General features: G+C 45.4%; 3 pseudogenes; all 3 read right to left on the reverse strand.

Annotated features, from left to right (window-relative positions):
* Positions 1-850: 850 nt before the first annotated feature.
* Positions 851-4,386, reverse strand: LOC100414885 (17S U2 SnRNP complex component HTATSF1-like; annotated as a pseudogene).
* Positions 2,538-3,451, reverse strand: LOC108590251 (actin-related protein 2/3 complex subunit 5-like protein pseudogene; annotated as a pseudogene).
* A 3,437-nt stretch (positions 4,387-7,823) lies between the features above and the next one.
* LOC128932462 (actin-related protein 2/3 complex subunit 1B pseudogene) lies at positions 7,824-18,863 on the reverse strand (annotated as a pseudogene).
* Positions 18,864-19,159: the final 296 nt, after the last annotated feature.

Consider the following 19,159-nt stretch of genomic DNA (forward strand, 5'->3'; position numbering starts at 1 on the left):
ATAGAGTCTTGCTCTGTCACCAGACTGGAATGCAATGGCGTGATCTCAGCTCCCTGCAATCTCCGCCTCCCAGTTTCAGGCCATTCTCCTGCCTCAGCCTCCCGAGTAGCTGGGACTACAGGCATACCATCACGCCCAGCTAATTTTTGTATTTTTAGTAGAGACAGGGTTTCACCTTGTTGGCCAGGATGGTCTCAATCTCTTGACCTTGTGATCAACCTGCCTCAGCCTCCCAAAGTGCTGGGATTACAGGGGTGAGCCACCGTGCCTTGTCCACTCAGCTGATTTTTATTTTAGTAGAGATGGGGTTTTGCCATCTTGGCCGGGCTGCTCTTGAACTCCTGACCTCATGATCCACCTGCCATGGCCTCCAACACTGCTGGGATTACAGGTGTGAGCCACCGAGCCCAGCCAGGGAGCAGAAACTTTTTTTTCCAGTTTCTGCATATTAACTTATTTTTATTGATGAATGTCACAAACTTCAATCAATACTTTAAAAAATATTATTTTGGGCCAGGTGCGGTGGCTCACGCCTGTAATCCCAGCACTTTGGGAGGCCAAGGCGGGCAGATTATGAGGTTAAGAGATTGAGACCATCCTGGTCGACATGGTGAAACCCCGTCTCTACTAAAAATACAAAAATACAAAAAATTAACCGGGCATGGTGGTGCGTGCCTGTAATCCCAGCTACTCAGGAGGCTGAAGCAGAATTGCCTGAATCCAGGAGGTGGAGGTTGCGGTGAGCCGAGATCCCGCCATTGCATTCCAGCCTGGGTAACAAGAGCAAAACTCCATCTCAAAAAAAAAAATATATATATATATATATATATATATATATATTCTGCATGCATTTAACACATCTGACAAAAGAACAGTATCCAGTTTACTTGCAATGTAACCATGATATTATAACTGAACAGTCAATTAACATATATTTAAAACCATTAGGTACAGGAACAATGAAAAACTTCCGTGTATTAATCTGATGGCATCCAACCACTATGCACACATTCATTTAACACTACTAGTAATTATCCTGAAGCACAGGCAAATGTAGCTGGAGGACTCTCCCTAAGAAGTAAGTTTAAGTGATTAAATATCATCATCATCATCATCATCATCACTACTGAGAATAAAGCTGCTGCCAGTGGATAGCAGCCCTTCTTCAACACTCCCAAAACCACCCAAAGTCCCCCTCTCATCAGAATCGTCAAACAACTTCTCATCAGAATCTTCCTCCTCATCAAAAAACTTCTTGTTGAAATCATCATCTTTGAACAACTTTTCATCAGCATCTTCGTCTTCCTTTCCATCTGCATCTTCATCTTCCTTGTCGTCTGACTCTTCAAGCAGCTTTTCATCCACATCACCTTCTTCCTCCGTTGTATCAGCAGCTTCAAGCCCCTTTTCATCTGCGATTTCATCCTTTCTCATTGGACTCATCACCAAATTCTTTTTCATAGGTATCCTCCTCTTCTTCCTCTTCATCTAAATCTTCCTCAAACTCTTTCTCAGAGCCTTCCTCATCTAACACTTTTTCAGAGCTGTCATCTTCAAATTCAGAGTTTTCAGAGTCATTTTCTTCTAACTGTCAAGAACATTTTCAGGAAGCTCCTTTTCAGAGCCATTCTTGTCCAAATCCTTCTCGAGATCATTTTCTTCAAATTCTTTTTGGAGCCATCTTCAGACTATTTTTCAGAGCAGTCTTCTTCAGATTCTGTGAGTCACCTTCTTCAGACTCTTTTCTGGGTCCAGCCTCCTCCTCACACTCCTTCTTGGGGTCATCTTCAGATTCTTTTGCAAGGGCATTCTCTTCACAGTCATTTCTCAGTGTCTTCTTTTTCAATTCATTTTTAGGACTACCCTCTTCAGATCCTCTTACGGGATTGCCTTCTTCAGACTCTTTTGGGGAGCAGCGGCCTTCAAACCCTTCTTTGGCCTCTTTTTCTGGGCCTTTTTCTTTAGCATTGTTTTCAGAAGGATCTTCTTCAAATTTCCCCCCATATTCTATCTTTGCAAACTTCTTCTCATCTATAGGTTCTTCAAATGCCATTCCAGTTGCAGCTTCTTGAGTATTCATTTTAGATGTGCTGGGTGCTCTAAAAAGTGCCTTGCTCTAGAAGGCCCAGCCCTTTCTGAAGCCAACACAAAATCTGAATGCCTAAGGCCTCTGTTGGCCTCAGGAGCATTGAGGAAAGCCTCCCATCCTCTTAGCCTTTCCTTCCTTTCTCTTGAGGTTTCCTCCACCATGCCTGGGCAGTGATTTGACAGCCACCAAATCATCTTCCATCCAGAGTGTGAATACAATAATCAGCTTCCTCTGGAACCCGAAAGGACACAGAGACCACACCATCTGGGTGTCCATCAAAGAGAAGGAGCTTCCTAATTTGTCCAAACTTTGCATACTCTACTCAAAGGTCTTCTCTCATTCAGCACCAACGGATCATCCTCAAAATCCATAGGATGAAACATATTCTTTTTTTTTTTTAACTAATAGGTCAAAGCTAATCAAGCTTTATTGATGCAGCAGTCACTTTACAGTGAGCCCAAGAGCATCCTCCTTCTCTGGATGTCTGTTCAAACTGTTGTTATTTCCCACTTCAAAAACACAAGCTCTCCCATTTACCACAGTCCTTGGATCTGCACCTGCCCAAACCATCCCTCCCCCAGTGCACACAGGTGCACCTGACCAGTGCCAGCCGCCACTCGTAGACAAAATGTCAGTTCTGCAGTACTTGGAGACAAAGGCATAGACTATCAGATCCTGCACAGGATTTAGGAAACAGATGATTTTCCCCTCCACCTTGAAAATAAAATACATTTCAGCAGATACATGTCCTGAAATAGTTTAGTTGGGAGTTCCTAGGAAGATGGTCCATTGTCGACCCCTTCTTCACCAGCCTGGGCATCCAGAATTCTTCTCAAGGTAACATGAGTCTTAATTTTTTAAACAGTCTTTCTTGCTGTAAGAACTCTTATAATGGAGCCTAGTCTTCCTACTGCTAAGGCCTTTTCATGCCACTGGAGCAGCACTGTGCTGCTATTTTCTGTGGGCTTCTCAAAGCCTTTATAAATGACTTCATTAACAAGTCAACGCCGTTTCTGTCCAGTGACTGCACAGCTTGCTCAATCTCGCTGCTCTTGAAGTTTGTGAGCACTTTCAGCACCACACCCTGGGCTCTTTCCTTCACGGCTTGATTCTTGGTGTTGACGGGAGAGTTCCGCAAGCCTGCCTGGAATGCCTGAAGTATGTCCCTTGCCGCAGAAGCCCGTCCACCTCGCTCGGGTCCGGGTCTGGCTCCGCCGCCGCCGCCGCCGCCTCCTCCTACTCGTCCACACATTTGTTCTCGTCAAATTCGTCGATGTCCACCCGGCAGAAACTCGAGGACAGCGTGTTCGGGGCCACTTCGGAAGCTCGGCGCGCGCTCAGCTGGCTCCCCTGGCGGCCAGATCTCAGCTATGCTCCGCTCGCGCCGGCTCCGGTTCCGGGGCGGGAAGCGGCAGCCCGGCTAGTCGAAACATATTCTTGATGATGACAACTCGCTCATGGTGCATCCAGGATGGTCCAGCTCTCCTCCCAGGTCTCCAATCCAGCTGCTTTTGTTGCACAGACAGCTTCTTCTTATAGTCTTTGCACTTCTGCTGCTGCTTTGAGGCATCATATTCTCCCTGGCTACAGAGCAAGACTCCGTCTCAAAAAAAAAAAAAAAAAAAAAAAAATCTGCTCCCGCTGCAGAATTTTGCCACCTCAACGTGTAATTTGTGGCCTCTAATTTCATCTTCATCCAAAAGTTTTAATGCAAGTTTCACAGATTCGCTCTTCAAATAACAGCAAAGACAGACTCCTTTAAGATTTCCTGGATTATCTTTGTAAAGTTTGACCTTAAATTCCTCTAAGGGTCTCTCATAATAATGCCGACCTTGGACATAAGTTGTATAAATTCATCCACTGTAATACCTGAAGGCAAACTAGACACATACACATTTGTATTTCTGTCTTCAACGTGAAACCATCCTGACTCAGCCTTTCTTTTTCCTCCCTTCTTTCTGGGATCATTGGGTTCCCAGGCTTTTTCTTGTGGAGGTTCCTCTGCAGTCCTAGCATGGACATCTTGAACATTTGCAGTAGAACTAGATGCGCCATCATTAGAGAAGCCATAATTGGCCTGATACGAGGCAACGAAATCCTCAGTGATCTTGGGAACCAAGCCTTCTCGTCCAGGTCCCACTCGTAGGGAGTTGTCAGTCGAATGCCGGAAAGAATCGGTTTCTCCGCCTGCATGGGTCTGGATGTCACCATCCTTGCTGTCTCTGTACAATTCTTGCATTCGCAACTGCTCATCAAACTCAGCGTTCCCATCCAAGTTGCTGCCGCTCATATTTCCTACTTGGCTCACTCCGCCGGGCGTGGGCACCGCCGCTGGGTCCAGGACGCGGCGGGAGCGCTTAGGAGCGCAGCCGCCGCCACCGCAGCCACCTACGGGGTCTGAGACCAATGTGGCTCCCTCGGCAATATCAAGAAATTACTTGCAAAGGAAGCCTCACTCAGGCGCCACAGTCTGCGCGGCGGGAGCAGAATTTTTTTTTTTTTTTTTTGAGAAGGAGTTTCGCTCTTGTTACCCAGGCTGCAGGGCAACGGCGCGATCTCGGCTCACCGCACCCTCCGCCTCCTGGGTTCAAAAGATTCTCCTGTCTCAGCCTCCCAAGTAGCTGGGATTACAGGCATGTGCCACCATGCCCTGCTAATTTTTTTTTGTATTTAGTATAGACGGGGTTTCACCATGTTGGCCAGGATGGTCTCGATCTCTTGACCCCGTGATCCACCCGCCTCGGCCTCCCAAAGTGCTGGGATTACAGGCGGGAACCACCGTGCCCGGCCCAGATTTTTTTTTTTTTTTTTTTTGAGACAGAGTCTTGCTCTGTCACCAGGCTGGAGTGCAGTGGTGCAATCTCAGCTCACTGCAGCCTCCGCCTGCTGGGTTCAAGCAATTCTTCCACCTCAGCCTCCCAAGTAGCTGGGACCACAGGCACGTGCCAGGACGCCTGGCTAATTTTTTTGTATTTTTAGTAAAAGTAGAGACCGGGTTTCAACGTGTTGGCCAGGCTGGTCTCGATCTCTTGACCTCGTGATCCGCCCACCTCTGCCTCCCAAAGTGCTTGGATTACAGGCGTGAGGCATCGCGCCCAGCCAGGAGCAGAATTTTTAAGGGTAACGTAGTTGGTGAGAAGCTAGTGAGCCAGGAGTGCTGATTGGTCAGGTCAGGGATGTAGAGAGCTGAAGCTGTTTTCTTTTCTTGCACCGAGTTAGCCCATGGGTGAGGGCCACAAGATCAGATGAGCCCGTTAATCAATCTGGGTGGAGCCAGCTGATCCATCAAGTGCGGGGTTTGCAAAATATCTCAAGCACTGATCTTTAGGAGAAGTTTAGGAAGGATAAGAATCTTGTAGCTTCCAGCTGCATGCCTCCTAAATCATAATTTCTAATCTCGTGGCTAATGTTACTCTTTTTTTTTTGAGACAGAGTTTCGCTCTTGTTACCCAGGCTGGAGTGCAATGGCACGATCTCGGCTCACCGCAACCTCCGCCTCCTGGGTTCAAGCAATTCTCCTGCCTCAGCCTCCCGAGTAGCTGGGACTACAGGCACACACCACCATGCCCAGCTAATTTTTGTGTTTTTAGTAGAGATGGGGTTTCACCTTGTTGACCAGGATGGTCTTGATCTCTTGACCTCACGATCCACCCGCCTCGGCCTCCCAAAGTGCTGGGATTATAGGCGTGAGCCACTGAGCCCAGCCGTGGCCAATGTTACTCTTACAGAGCCATATAGTCCCCAGGCAAGATGGATTAAATAAAGACAGCTTGGAGCCTAGAAGAAGCAAGATGGAGTCCATTAAGTTATATCTCTTTCACTGTCTCAGTCATAATTTTGCAAAAGCAGTTTATTTTATTTTATTTTTTAATATTTGAGAAGGAGTCTTGCTCTTGTTGCCCAGGCTGGAGTGCAATGGCGCGATCTCAGCTCACTGCAACCTGCACCTCCTGGGTTCAAGTAATTCCGCTGCCTCAGCCTCCCCAGAGATTACAGGCACCCACCACCATGCCTGGCTAATTTTTTGTATTTTTATTAGAGACAGGATTTCACCGTGTTGGCCAGACTGATCTCTAACTCCTGACCTCAGGTCATCCACCTGCTTGGGCCTCCCAAAGTGCTGAGATTACAGGCATGAGACACTGTGCCCGGCCTTGCAAAGGCAGTTTCGGTAGCTAATTTTGTTTAATAAACTACTCAAGCATAATTCCTAACAATAAATAAAACTTGGCCGGGCATGGTGGCTCATGCCTGTAATCTCAGCACTTTGGGAGGCCAGGGCGGGTGGATCACCTGAGGTCAGGAGTTCAAGACCAGCCTCGCCAACATGGTGAAACCCTGTCTTTAAAAAAAAAAAAAAAGAGCCGGGCGTGGTGGCTCATGCCTATAATCCCAGCACTCCAGCCTGGGTGACAGAGTGAGACTCAATCTCAAAAAAAAAAAAAAAAGAAACCATGCTTTCATGGGGCGCCTGTAATTCCAGCACTTTGGGAGGCCCAGGCAGATGGATCATGAGGTCAAGAGTCAAGATCAGCCTGGCCAAGATGGTGAACTCCGTCTTTACTTAAAAAATGCAAAAATTAGCCAGGCGTGGTGGCAGGCTCATCTAATCCCAGCTACTCAGGAGGCTGGGGCAGGAGAATTGCTTGAACCCAGAAGGTGGAGGTTGCGGTGAGCCGAGATCGCGCCATTGCACTCCAGTCTGGGTAACAACAGCGAAACTCCGTCTCAAAATAAATAAATAAATAAACAAATAAATAAATAAATAAAACTTTATTTCCTTTTTGTTTATGTTTTTAGTTATTTACCATAAAGTTTACTTGCAAAAGAGAGTAAGTAAAAGTTTGCAAATGAGCTTTACATTGTTTAAAAACACCTTTTCCACCAGGCGCGGTGGCTCACGCCTGTAATCCCAGCACTTTGGGAGGCTGAGGCAGGCGGATCACCTGAGGTCAGGAGTTGGAGACCAGCCTGACCAATATGATGAAATCCCGTCTTAAAAAAATAAAATAAAATAAAATAAAAACATCTTTTTCAATAGCTTAATCTTTTTTTTGAGATTGAGTCTTGCTTTAGTCGTCCAGGCTGGAGTGCAATGGCACAATCTCGACTCACTATAACTTCTGCCTCCCAGGTTTAAGCAATTCTCCTGCCTCAGCCTTTCGAGTAGCTGGGATTACAGGTGCCTGCCACCACACCTGGCTGATTTTTGTATTTTTAGTAGAGGCTGGGTTTTGCCATGTTTGTCAGGCTGGCCTCAAACTCCTGACCTTGTGATTCGCCTGCCTGGGCCTCCCAAAGCACTGCGATTATAGGCGTGAGCCACTGTACCCATCCTCAATGACTTAATCTTAAATTATGTTGTTATGTCAAATTGGGTAATAGCTAATCACAAAATGTCTGAGTCATTTATATGATACAGAAAAACTAAATATTTAGTTCTGTTAAGAAACAAAAAAAATGTGGAAACAGCTTTCTAAACATTATTTTCATCATAAGAACTCATATAAAAACCCATCTCAAATTACTTCTGAGGTTTTTCTTTTTTTTGTCCCTTTGCTTTTGTTTTTCTTTTACAAGCCAACAACTAACATGGTTACTGGAAAAATCAGGGTTAAAATTGTAATTAGCTATATGTAATTAAAACTACTAGATATAGAAGAAACAATTCTATTATGTAAGATGTTGAAAACAGAGTGTGAACCCAAGCACATCTGAGACAGGTCTCAATCAATTTAGAAAGTATATTTTGCAGGCCAGGCTCAGTAGCTCATGCCTGTAATCCCAGCACTGTGGGTGGCCAAGGTGGGTGGATCACCTGAGGTCAGGAGTTCAAGACCAGCCTAGCCAACATGGTGAAACCCCATCTCTTCTAAAAATATGAAAATTAGCCAAGTGTGGTCGTGGGCACCTGTAATCCCAGCTACTCAGAAGGCGTAGTCTTTTATTCCTCACCCCACTCCCACCTATCCCTCTGAGTCCCCAAAGTGCATTATATCATTCTTATGCCTTTGTCTTTTTATAGCTTAGCTCCCACTTATAAGGGACAACGTACAATGTTTGGTTTTCCATTGAGTTACTTCACTTTAGAATAATGGTCATGGCCTGGCACGGTGGCTCACACCTGTAATCCTAGCACTTTTGGAGGCCGAGTTGGGTGGATCACCTGAGGTCGGGAGTTCAAGACCAGCCTAGCCATCATGGTGAAACCTAATCTTTTTAAAAAAAGAATAATGGTCATCAATTCCATGCAGGTTGCTGCAAATGCCATTATTTAATTCCTTTTTATGGCTGAGTAGTGTTCCATGGGATCATATACACCACATTTTCTTTTTCCACTGACAAACATTTAAGCTGGTTTCATATTTTTGCAATTTTAAATTGTGTTGCTATGCACATGCATGGATAAGTTTGTTTCATGTAATGACTTATTTTCCTTTGGGTAGATATCCAGTAGTGGGATTGCTTTATCAAATGTTAGTTCTACCTTTAGTTCTTTTTTTAAATTTTTTTTAATTTTTAAAAGATGGAGTTTCACCATGTTGGCCAGGCTGGTCTTGAACTCCTGACCTCAGGTGATCCAACCGCCTCAGCCTCCCCAAGTGCTGAGATTACATGCATGAGCCACTGCACAAAGCCCTATCTTTAGTTCTTAAAGGATTCTCCATACCATTTCCATAGCGGTTGTACTACTTTACATTCCCACCAGCAGTGTAAGAATGTTCCTTTTCACTACATCCACACCAACATCTATTATTTTCTTTATTTTTAAATTATGGCCATTCTTGCAGGAGTAAGGTGGTATTGCATTGTGGTTTTGATTTGCATTTTCCTAATAATTTATGATATTGAGCATTTTTTTTTTCCGTTTTTGAGATGAAGTCTTGCTCTGTCACCCAGGCTGGGGTGCAGTGGCACAATATCAGCTCACTGCTAGCTCCACCTCCTGGGTTCAAGTGATTCTCCTGCCTCAGCCTCCTCAGAGTAGCTGGGACTCCAGGCACACGCTGCCACACCCAGCTAATTTTTAGTATTTTTCATAGAGTCGGGGTTTCATCATATCAGCCAGGCTGGTCTCAACTCCTGACCTAGTGAAACCTGCTTCAGCCTCTCAAAGTGCTGGGATTATATGCGTGAGCCACCACACCCTGCCAATGTTGAGCATTTTTTTCGTGTTTGTTGGCCATTTATATATTTTCTTTTAGGAATTGTCTATTCAGGTCCTTAGCCCACTCTTTGATGGGATTGTTTGTTTTTTCTTGCTGATTTGTTTGAGTTCCTGGTAGATTCTAGATATTAGTCCTTTGTTGGATGAATAGTCTGTGAAAATTTTCCTCCACTCAGGGTTCTCTGTTTACTCTGCTGATTATTATTTTTTTGCTCTTCAGAAGTTTTTTAGTTTAGGTCTCATCTATTTAATTTTGTTTTTGTTGCATTTGCTTTTGGGTTCTTAGTCATTAACTCTTTTCCTTAGCTAGTGTCTAGAAGTGTTTTTCCAATGTTATATTCTAGAATTTTTATGGTTTCAGGTCTTAGATTCAAGTCTTTGATCCATCTTGAGTTAATTTTTTTTTTTGAAATGGAGTCTGGCTTTGTCACCCAGGCTGGAGTGCAGTGACATGATCTCGGCTCACTGCAACTTCTGCCCCTGGGTTCAAGTGATTCTCCTACCTCAGCCTCCTGAGTAGCTGGGATTACAGGCATGCACCACCATGCCCAGCTAATTTTTGTATTTTTAGTAGAGATGGGGTTTCACTATGTTGGTCAGGCTGGTCTTAACTCCTGACCTCATGATCCGCCCTCCTCAGCCTCCCAAACTGCTGGGATTACAGGCGTGAGCCACCGCCCCTCGTCTTTTAACGGTTTCTTTCTTTCTTTTTTCTTTTTTTTTTTGAGACAGAGTCTCTGTCTTTCGCCCAGGCTGGAGTGCAGTGGTGAGATCTTGGCTCACTACATCTTCCTCCTCCTGAGTTCAAGCAATTCTCCTGCCTCAGCCTCCCATGTAGCTGAGATTACAGGCACGTGCCACCATGCCCCGCTAATTTTTTAAATTTTTAGTAGAGACAGGGTTTCACCATATTAGCCAGGATATTCTCCATATGTGACCTCGTGATCTACCTGCTTTGGCCTCCAAGAGTGATGGGATTACAGGCGTGAGCCACCATGCCTGGCCTGAGTTGATTTTTGTATAAGTGAGACATGAGGATTAAGTTTCATTCTTTTACACGTGACTTGCCAACAATCACAGCACCATTTGTTGTTGAATATGGTGTACTGCTCCACTTTATGTTTTTGTTTGCTTTGTCAAAGATCAGTTGGCTTTATTTCTGGGTACTCTATTCTGCTACATTGGTGTACATGCCCATTTTTATACCAGTACCATGCTGTCTTGATAACTATAGCCTTGTAGTATAGTTTGAAGTCAAGCAATGTGATGCCTCCAGATTTGTTCTTGTTACTTATTCTTGCTTTGGCTATGTGGCTCTTTTTGGTTCCATATTAATTTTAGAATTTTATTTTTATAGTTCTGTGAAGAATAATGATGGTATTTTGACAGGAATTGCTTTGAATTTGTAGATTGCTTTTAACTGTATGGTCATTTTCTCAATATTGATTCGACCCATCCATGAACATCAGATATGTTTCCATTTGTTTGTGTCATCTATGATTTATTTCTGCAGTTTTGAAGTTTTCCTTGTAGAAATCTTTCATGTCCTTGGTTAGGTATATTCCTAAGTATTTTATACTTTTTTACAGCTGTTATAAAATAGGTTGAGTTCTTGATTTGATTCTCAGGTTGGTCATTGCTGGTGTATAGCAGTGCTACTGATCTTTGTACATTGATTTTATATCCTGAAACTTTACTGAATTCATTTATCAGGTTTAGGAGCTTTTTGGGTGAGTCTTTAGGGTTTTATTTATTTTTTCTTATTTTTCTTTCAGCTCGAAGTTTTACTGTTTTTTGTCAAGGTGAAGAGGGAGACATCTCAGATCAACTTCCCCTTTTCATATGTGATTCCTAAAATTGTAAACTGAAATCTTTTCATATGTAATTCCTGAGACTGTAAACCGAGACCCTTTTCATATGTAAAACTATAAACCTAAGGTTCTTCCATGTGTACATCTAAAGTATAAGCCTATATAAAGGCAGAACCTTCCTTTGTTAGGGGAGCTGGGTTTTGGAAAGATTACCACCCAAAGCTCCCAGCCAAATAAACCCTCCTTCCTCCTGTATTCAGAATTTAAGAGATCCGTTTCCTGCAGCTGCTCCTGCTACCAAAGTCTTTAGGGCTTTCTAAACATACAATCATATTATCAGCAAACAGCAACAGTTTGACTTCCTCTTGACCAATTTGAATGCCCTTTATTTCTTTCTTTTGTCTGATTGTTCTGGCTAGGACTGCCAGTATTATGTTGAATAGCAATGGTAAAAGTGGACATCCTTGTCTTGTTCCAGTTCTCAGGGGGAATGCTTTCAACTTTTCCCTGTTTAGTATAATGCTGGCTTTGGGTTTGTCATAGATGGTTATTACCTTGAGGCATGTCCCTTCTTTTCTTTTTTTTTTAGGCAGAGTCTCCCTGTGTTGCTCAGGCTAGAGTGCAATGGTGCAATCTCAGCTCACTGCAACCTCCACCTCCCAAGTTCAAGAGATTCTCCTGCCTCAGCCTCCTGAGTAACTGGGATTATAGGTGCGCACCACCACACCTGGCTAATTTTTGTATTTTTAGTAGAGATGGGGTTTTGACATGTTGGTCAGGCTGGTCTCGAACTCCTGACCCCATGATCCACCCGCCTTGGCCTCCCAAAGTGCTGGGATTACAGATGTGAGCCACCATGCCCAGCTAGCTTGGTTGGTGGATTTTTATCCATTCTGACATTCTGAATCTTTTCAGGAGCATTTAGGCCATTTACATTCATCTTTAGTATTGAGATGTGAGGTACTGTTTTATTTATCATGTTAGTTGCTTGAATACCTCATTTGTTTTTCATTGTTTTATAGACCCTGTGAATTTTTTTTCTTTTTCATTTTCTTTTTTGTTTTTTTAGAGACGGGGTCTTGTAATGTTGCCCAGACTGGAGTGCAGTGGCTATTCACAGGCACGATCCCACTACTGATCAGCACAGGAGTTTTGACCTGCTCAATTTCTGACCTGGGCCATTTCACCCCTGTTTAGGCAACCTGGTGGTCCCCCAATCCCAGGAGGTCACCATACTTAGTGCAGACACCCGATCAGTATCGTGCACTACAGCCCAGAACTCCTGGACTCAAGCAATCCTCCCGCCTCAGCCTCCCTAGTAGTTGGGACTACAGGCACACACCACCGTGCCCAGTGGCCCTGTGAAATTTATGCTTTAAGGAGGTTCTATTTTCGTATATTTTAAAGTTTTGTTTCAAGATTTAGAACTCCTTTTAGAATTTCTTGTAGTGCTGGCTTAGTAGTGACAAATTATCTCAGCATTTATTTGTCTGAAAAAGACTTTCTCTCTTTTTCATATATGAAGTTTAATTTTGCTGGATACAGAATTATTGGCTGACAATTATTTTGTTTGAGGAGGCTAAAGATAAGACCTCAGTCGCTTCTGACTTGTAGAGTTTTTGCTGAGAAATTTGCTGTTAATCCACTATGTTTTCCTTTATTTTACTTATTTATTTATTTGAGAAGGAGTTTTGCTCTTGTTGCCCAGGCTGGAGTGCAATGGCACAATCTTAGCTCACTGCAATCTTTGCCTCCCAGGTTCAAGCAATTCTTCTGCCTCAGCCCCCTGAGCAGCTGGAATTACAGGCATGTGCCACCATGCCTAGCTAGTTTTATATTTTTAGAAGAGATGGGTTTTCCATATTGGTCAGGCTGGTCTTGAACTCCTGACCTCAGCTCATCTGCCCACCTCAGCCTCCCAAAGCCCTGGGATTGCAGGCATCAGCCACTGCTCCTGGCCATGTTTTCCTTTATTGGATGTCTGAGGCTTTTGCTTCACAACTCTCAAAATTCTTTCTTTGTTTTGGCTTCAGATAACCTGATGACTATGTGCCTAGGTGATGATATTTTTGCAATGAATTTCCCAGGTGTTCTTTGAGCTTCTTCTATTTGGATGTTTAAATCTCTAGCAAGACAAGGGAAGTTTTCCTTGATTACTCCCTCAAATAAGTTTTCCAAGCTTTTAGATTTCTCTTCTTCCTCAGGAATACCAACGATTCTTAGGTTTGGTCATTTAACATAATCCCCAATTTCTTGGAGGCTTTGCTCATTTTGTAGAATTCCTTTTACTTTGTCTTTTTCTGATTGGGTTAATTCAAAAGCCTTGTCAAGCTCTGAGAGTTTTTCTTCTACTTGTTCTAGTCTATTTTTGACACCTATGCAAGCATTTTGTATTTCTCTAAGTGTGTCTCTCATTTCCAGAAGTTGCGATTGTTTTTTCTTTTTTCTTTCTTTTCTTTCTTTTTTTTTTAAAAAATGGAGTTTCACTCTTGTTGCCCAGGCTGGAATGCAATGGCACTATCTTGGCTCACTGCAACCTCTGCCTCATGGGTTCAAGCGATTCTCCTGCATCAGCCTCCTGAGAAGCTGGGATTACAGGCATGCACCACCACGCCTGGCTAACTTTTGTATTTTTAGCAGAGACGGTGTTTCTCCATTTTGGTCAGGCTGGTCTCAAACTCCCAGCCTCAGGTGATCTGCTGCCTTGGCCTCCCAAACTGCTGGGATTAGAGGTGTAAGCCACTGCACCTGGCCGATTGTTTTTCTTTATTATATCTACATCTCTGGAGAATTTTTCATCCATGTCCTGTATTGTTTTTAATTTTTTTTGATATAGGGTCTCTCTTGTCACTCAGGCTAGTGTGCAATTGCATGATTTTGGCTTACTGCAACATCTACCTCCTAAGTCCAAGCGATCCTTCCGTCTTAGCATCCCAAGTAGCTGGGACTACAGGCATGCACCACCAAGCCAGGATAATTTTTTTTTTTTTTAAGTAGAGACAGGTTTTTTTTTTTTTTTTTTTTTTTTGAGATAGAGTTTCACTCTTGTTACCCAGGCTGGAGTGCAATGGCACCATCCCAGCTTACCACAACCTCTGCCTCCTAGGTTCAATAAGTTTTCCTGCCTCAGCCTCCCGAGTAGCTGGGACAACAGGCTCGCGCCACCACGCTCGGCTAAGTTTTTGTATGTTTAGTAGAGATGGGGTTTCACCATGTTGACCAGGATGGTCTCGATCTCTTGACCTCGTTCGTGATCCACTCGCCTCGGCCTCCCAAAGTGCTGGGATTATAGGCGTGAGCCACCGAGCCCGGCTGAGACAGGTTTTTCCCATATTGGCCAGGTTGAACTCCTGGCCTCAAGTAACCTACTTTGGCCTCCCAAGTGCTGGGATTACAGGTGTGAGCCACTGCACCTGGCCATTTTTACAATTCTTTAAGTTGTTTTTCACCTTTCTCTAGTGTCTCCTTGAGTAGCTTAATAATCAACCTTCTGAATTCTTTTTGTGGCAATTCAGAGATTTCTTCTGGGTTTGGATGCATTGCTAAGAAGCTAGTGTGGTCTTCTGTGGGTGTTATGGAACCTTGTTTTGTCGTATTTCCAGAATTACTTTTCTGATTTCTTCTCATTGGGTAGACTATTTCAGTGGAAAAATCTGGAACTCAAGGACTGCTGTTCAGATTCTTCTGTCCCACATGGTGATCCCTTGATATGATGCATTCCCCCTTTCCTTAGGGATGGGGGCTTTCGGAGAGCTGGACTGCGGTGATTATTGCTCTTCTGGATCTAGGCATCCATCGGGCTTCCAAGCTCCAGGATCGTGCTGGGGAGTGTCTGCAAAGAGTCCCGTGATGCAATCCATCTTTGGGTCTCCCAGCTATGGATACCAGCACCTCCTTTGGGCGAGGTGGCAGGGGAGTGGCATAGACTCTATGAGAAGACTTAGTTGTAGATGTTTAGTGTGCTGGCTTTCTCAAATGCTGGTTATGATAGCAATGATGTTGCCACATGGACAGGACCTCTGTTTAGCAAGGATGTTGCAGATAGTGAAATTAGCTGTTTTTTCCTTCTTTGTCATGAGTTGCTGTAATATCCTGAGTTGACTGGCCTCAAGCTAGGAGGTGGTACTTTCAGGAGAGCACCAGCTGTGACAGTATAAGGAGGATATAAGCTTGTCCTTGGTTGGTCAGGGTAAGTGTTCAGGTTTCTCAGGTGATGAGTAGGGCCATAAAGCTCCCAAGAATTTGTCTTTTGTGATTGGCCACCAGGGTGGGTAGGGAAATACCATCAGGTTGCAGCAGAATTAGGCAGGTCTAAGCTCAGACTCTTTTGCCACAGCCACTGTAGGGGATGGGAGCTGATTCTCAGGCAAATAGGGTTATATTCTGGTGTGGCTTATGGCTGCCTCTGTCACCAGGGAAGTGGGGGAAAGTCAGCAGCCACAGGGCTCACCCAGTTCCCACACAGTTGGCTAGGCCGTTTTCACTCCCACTGGGCCCTGCTAACAGCACACTTTATCTCCAGGCAGCTGGTGGGCAGGACTCAGACCTAGCCCTAGGGTATAAGCTTCCCCACTGAAATAGCAAGCACCACTTTCAAACCTCACCCCTCCCTGTCTGCCACACTGTCAGCGCAGCTTCTATGCTCCTTTCTGCAGTTCACTTTCACCCCCCCCCCGATTGCTGCTTGACAGAGTTTGCACCCAGCCAAAATTATTACAAAGTTCATTTGGAAGCTTATTTCGCCCTGTGACCCTGCCCAAATTCTGCCAACTGTCTTCCTCAGGGCCTCTGTGAGATACAGTCAGGGATGGCTTCCCTGGCCTAAGCTGGAGAATGGAAATGCCTACAAGGGTCTTCCTGCTATGGCTTCTTCTTTTCTATTTTGCACTAAAACCATTTCAGCTCTAGGCAAGGTTAAATCCTTCTTCCATAATCTGGGTTTTCAGGTTCCCCAGTGGACATGTGTGTTCAGAGGCATGTTTCCCCCTTCTCACGCTTTGGGAACTCATAGTTCTTCACTCGTCTTATGGAATTTGCAGTGGTGTGCTGTGAGGCTGAGGTGGGATGATTGCTTGAGCCCAGGAGTTTGGGACCAGCCTGGGCAACATGGCAAGACCCAGTCTCAGTCTGTACAAAAGGTTAAAAAAGGGCATGGTGGCATATGTCTGTAATCCTAGCCATCAGGAGGCTGAGGCAGGAGCATCACTCGAGCCCAGGGGTTTGAAGCTGCAGTGAGCTATTGTTGTGTCAGTGTATTCCAGCTTGGGTGACAGAGCAAGACCCTGCTTTTAAATAGACTACTTTTTAAAGCAGTTTTAGTTTCGTGTAGGTTTTATTTTTTTGTTGTTGTTTTTGAGATGGAGTCTCACTCTGTCACCAGGCTAGAGTACAGTGATGTGACCCTTGCTCACTGCAACCTCTGCCTCCCAGGATCAAGTGATTCTCCTGTCTCAACCTCCCGATTAGCTGGGACTACAGGCACACGACATTACACTCAGCTACTTTTTGTAGTATTAGTAGAGATGGAGTTTCACCATGTTGACCAGGATTATGTCAATCCCTTGACCTTGTGATCTGCCCGCCTTGGCCTCCCAAAGTGCTGGGATTGCAAGCATGAGCCACAATGCTCAGCTCCCATAGATTTTTACATATGATGTGAGGTAAGAGGTCTAACTTCATTTTTTGCATGTAGCTTTCCAGTTGCCCTAGAACCATTTGTTGAAAGGATGTTTGCTTCTCATTGAATCGGCACCCTGGTTGAAAAATCAATTCAACACAGATGTATGAGTGTATTCATAAAATCTTAATTCGATTACATTGGTTAATATGTCTATATGTAGGCAATACCATACCGTTTTGATGGTTTTGTTTTGTTTTGTTTTGTGAGACACAGTCTCACTCTGTCGCCCAGGCTGGGGTGCAGTGGCATGATCTCAGCTCACTGCAACCTCCACCTCCTGGGTTCAAGCAATTTTCCTCAGCCTCCCAAATAGCTGGGATTACAGGCATATGCCACCATGCCTGGCTAATTTTTGTATTTTTTTAAGTTGAGACAGGATTTCACCATGTTGGCCAGGCTGGTCTCTAACACCTGACCTCTGGTGATCCACCCACCTTGGCCTCCCAAAGTGCTGGGATTACAGGCATGAGCCACAGCACCCAGCCCCCCTTTTTTTTTCTTTCTTTTTTTTTTTTTTTTGAGATGGAGTTTCACTCTTGTCACCCAGGCTAGTATTCTAAAAGAATTCTTTTAGGAATACTAAACTAAATTTGTGGATGAAGTGCTTTTTTGGTTTGTTTTTGTTTTTTGACACAGTTTCATTTTATTACCTCCACATTTTGAAGCAGTTCATGACCAGCATAGTGCTTTGGGGGAATTTTTTTTCCCAGTAAATGAAAGCATTTCTTTAAGAAAAAGGCATATATTCCCTGAATAGGTAAGAAAAGCTCCCCATTTGTCCCCTCCCGTTTTGAGGGAGCAGCCCCTGTGGGAACTCATACTAGTACCCCAGAAACATTCAGCAAAGCAACCAGTAGCCTCCCTGACCCCTCACCCGGCTTCCCCGGCAGCTGGGATGAAGACATTCCGCACAGGTCATTCGATCTTGAGGTCCTTCAAGGCTGACTCCAAGCTCTTCACATCCCAGATACTCATGCCACCGTCCATGCCGGTGGTGCAGAACTGTGAGCACTTGGTCTTGCCCCCGCTGAGCACCGAGATCTGGCTGACGCTATTCTTGTGCAGCGAGTCCAGGCCCGAGCCCGCGGCCATGCCGCCCTCGGAGTTCGCCTTCTTGTCAAGGTTCTGGAAGCGCTCGCGAGCCGTCAAGCCATGCTGCGAGCTCTGCTTGGGCACTTCCAGCCGCCCGCCGAAGCTCAGCGTCCCCACAGCGGCGTTGTAGGTGAACAGCACCGGGAAGCAGTCGTGGCCCGCTGCCACCAGGCTGTTGTCTGTGATGAAGGTCAGCGCCAGCAGCAGCAGTGTTTCAGAGGCCAGGGTCGCGACGGCCATCTTCCTCTCGGCGTCAGCCAGGCGCACCCAGGCCACGCGGCTCCCGCTGGCTGAGAAGCAGATGCCATGTACCCAGCCGCGGCTACTGCTGGACTCAAACATCAGCTCCCCAAAGGGCATCTTAGAGCCCCATGGGGTGGGTGCCGGCCGCTCCTCCACCTCCTTGATGTAGGCTGAAAAGATCCGGCACTTGAAGTCGCAGGAGCCGGCAGCCAGCAGCACATTGTTGGGGTGCCAGGCCAGGCTGAGGACGGTGGAGCGGATGGGCTTCTCGGTGTGCTTGCAAACCCACCAGTCATTCTCCTGCTGGAAATAACAGATGGAGATGACACGGGAGCCGCTGCCCACAGCGAACTTGTTCTCGTTGCGGGCCCGGTTGATCCGCAGGATGATCAGTGTGGGCTTCCATGTGCAGCCCTTCAGTGTCCACACGTAGGCCTTGCGGTCTGTGCCACTGGTCACAATTCGGTTACTCTCAGGAGCCCAGTCAATGCTCGTCACCTGCCCATTGTACTCCTTGAGCTTGTGCACCTTGGACAATTTGGCACCACTCTTGTCGTAGATGTGCACCTCATAGTTGTTGGGGCAAATGGCAATCTGGGTACAGTCCTTGTTCCAGTTGTGGCAGCTGATGGGCTCCACCAGGAAGCTGTGGTAGGCCGTGGTGGCTTGGCACCCCCTGCGTCCCGGCCGTGGACTCTGGGCAGTCAACGCCAATTTTTTTTTTTTTTTTTTTAAGACGGAGTCTTTCTCTGTCTCCCAGGCTGGAGCACAGTGGCATGATCTTGCTCACTGCAACCTCCACCTCCTGGGTTCAAGCGATTCTCCTGCCTCAGCCTCCCGAATAGCTGGGACTACAGGCACACACCACCACACCCAGCTAATTTTTTGTATTTTTAGTAGAGACAGGGTTTCACCATGTTGCCCAGGCTGGTTTCGAACCCCTGAGCTTAGGCAATCCGCCCACCTTGGCCTCCCAAAGTGCTCAGATAACAGGCATGAGCCACCGCACCTGGCCATTTTGTTTTGTTTGTTTGTTTTTGAGAAAAAGTCTCGCTCTGTCGCCTGGACTGGGATGC

The sequence above is a fragment of the Callithrix jacchus genome, chromosome 6, assembly GCF_049354715.1.
Source record: "Callithrix jacchus isolate 240 chromosome 6, calJac240_pri, whole genome shotgun sequence".
NCBI classification, from domain to species: domain Eukaryota; kingdom Metazoa; phylum Chordata; class Mammalia; order Primates; family Cebidae; genus Callithrix; species Callithrix jacchus.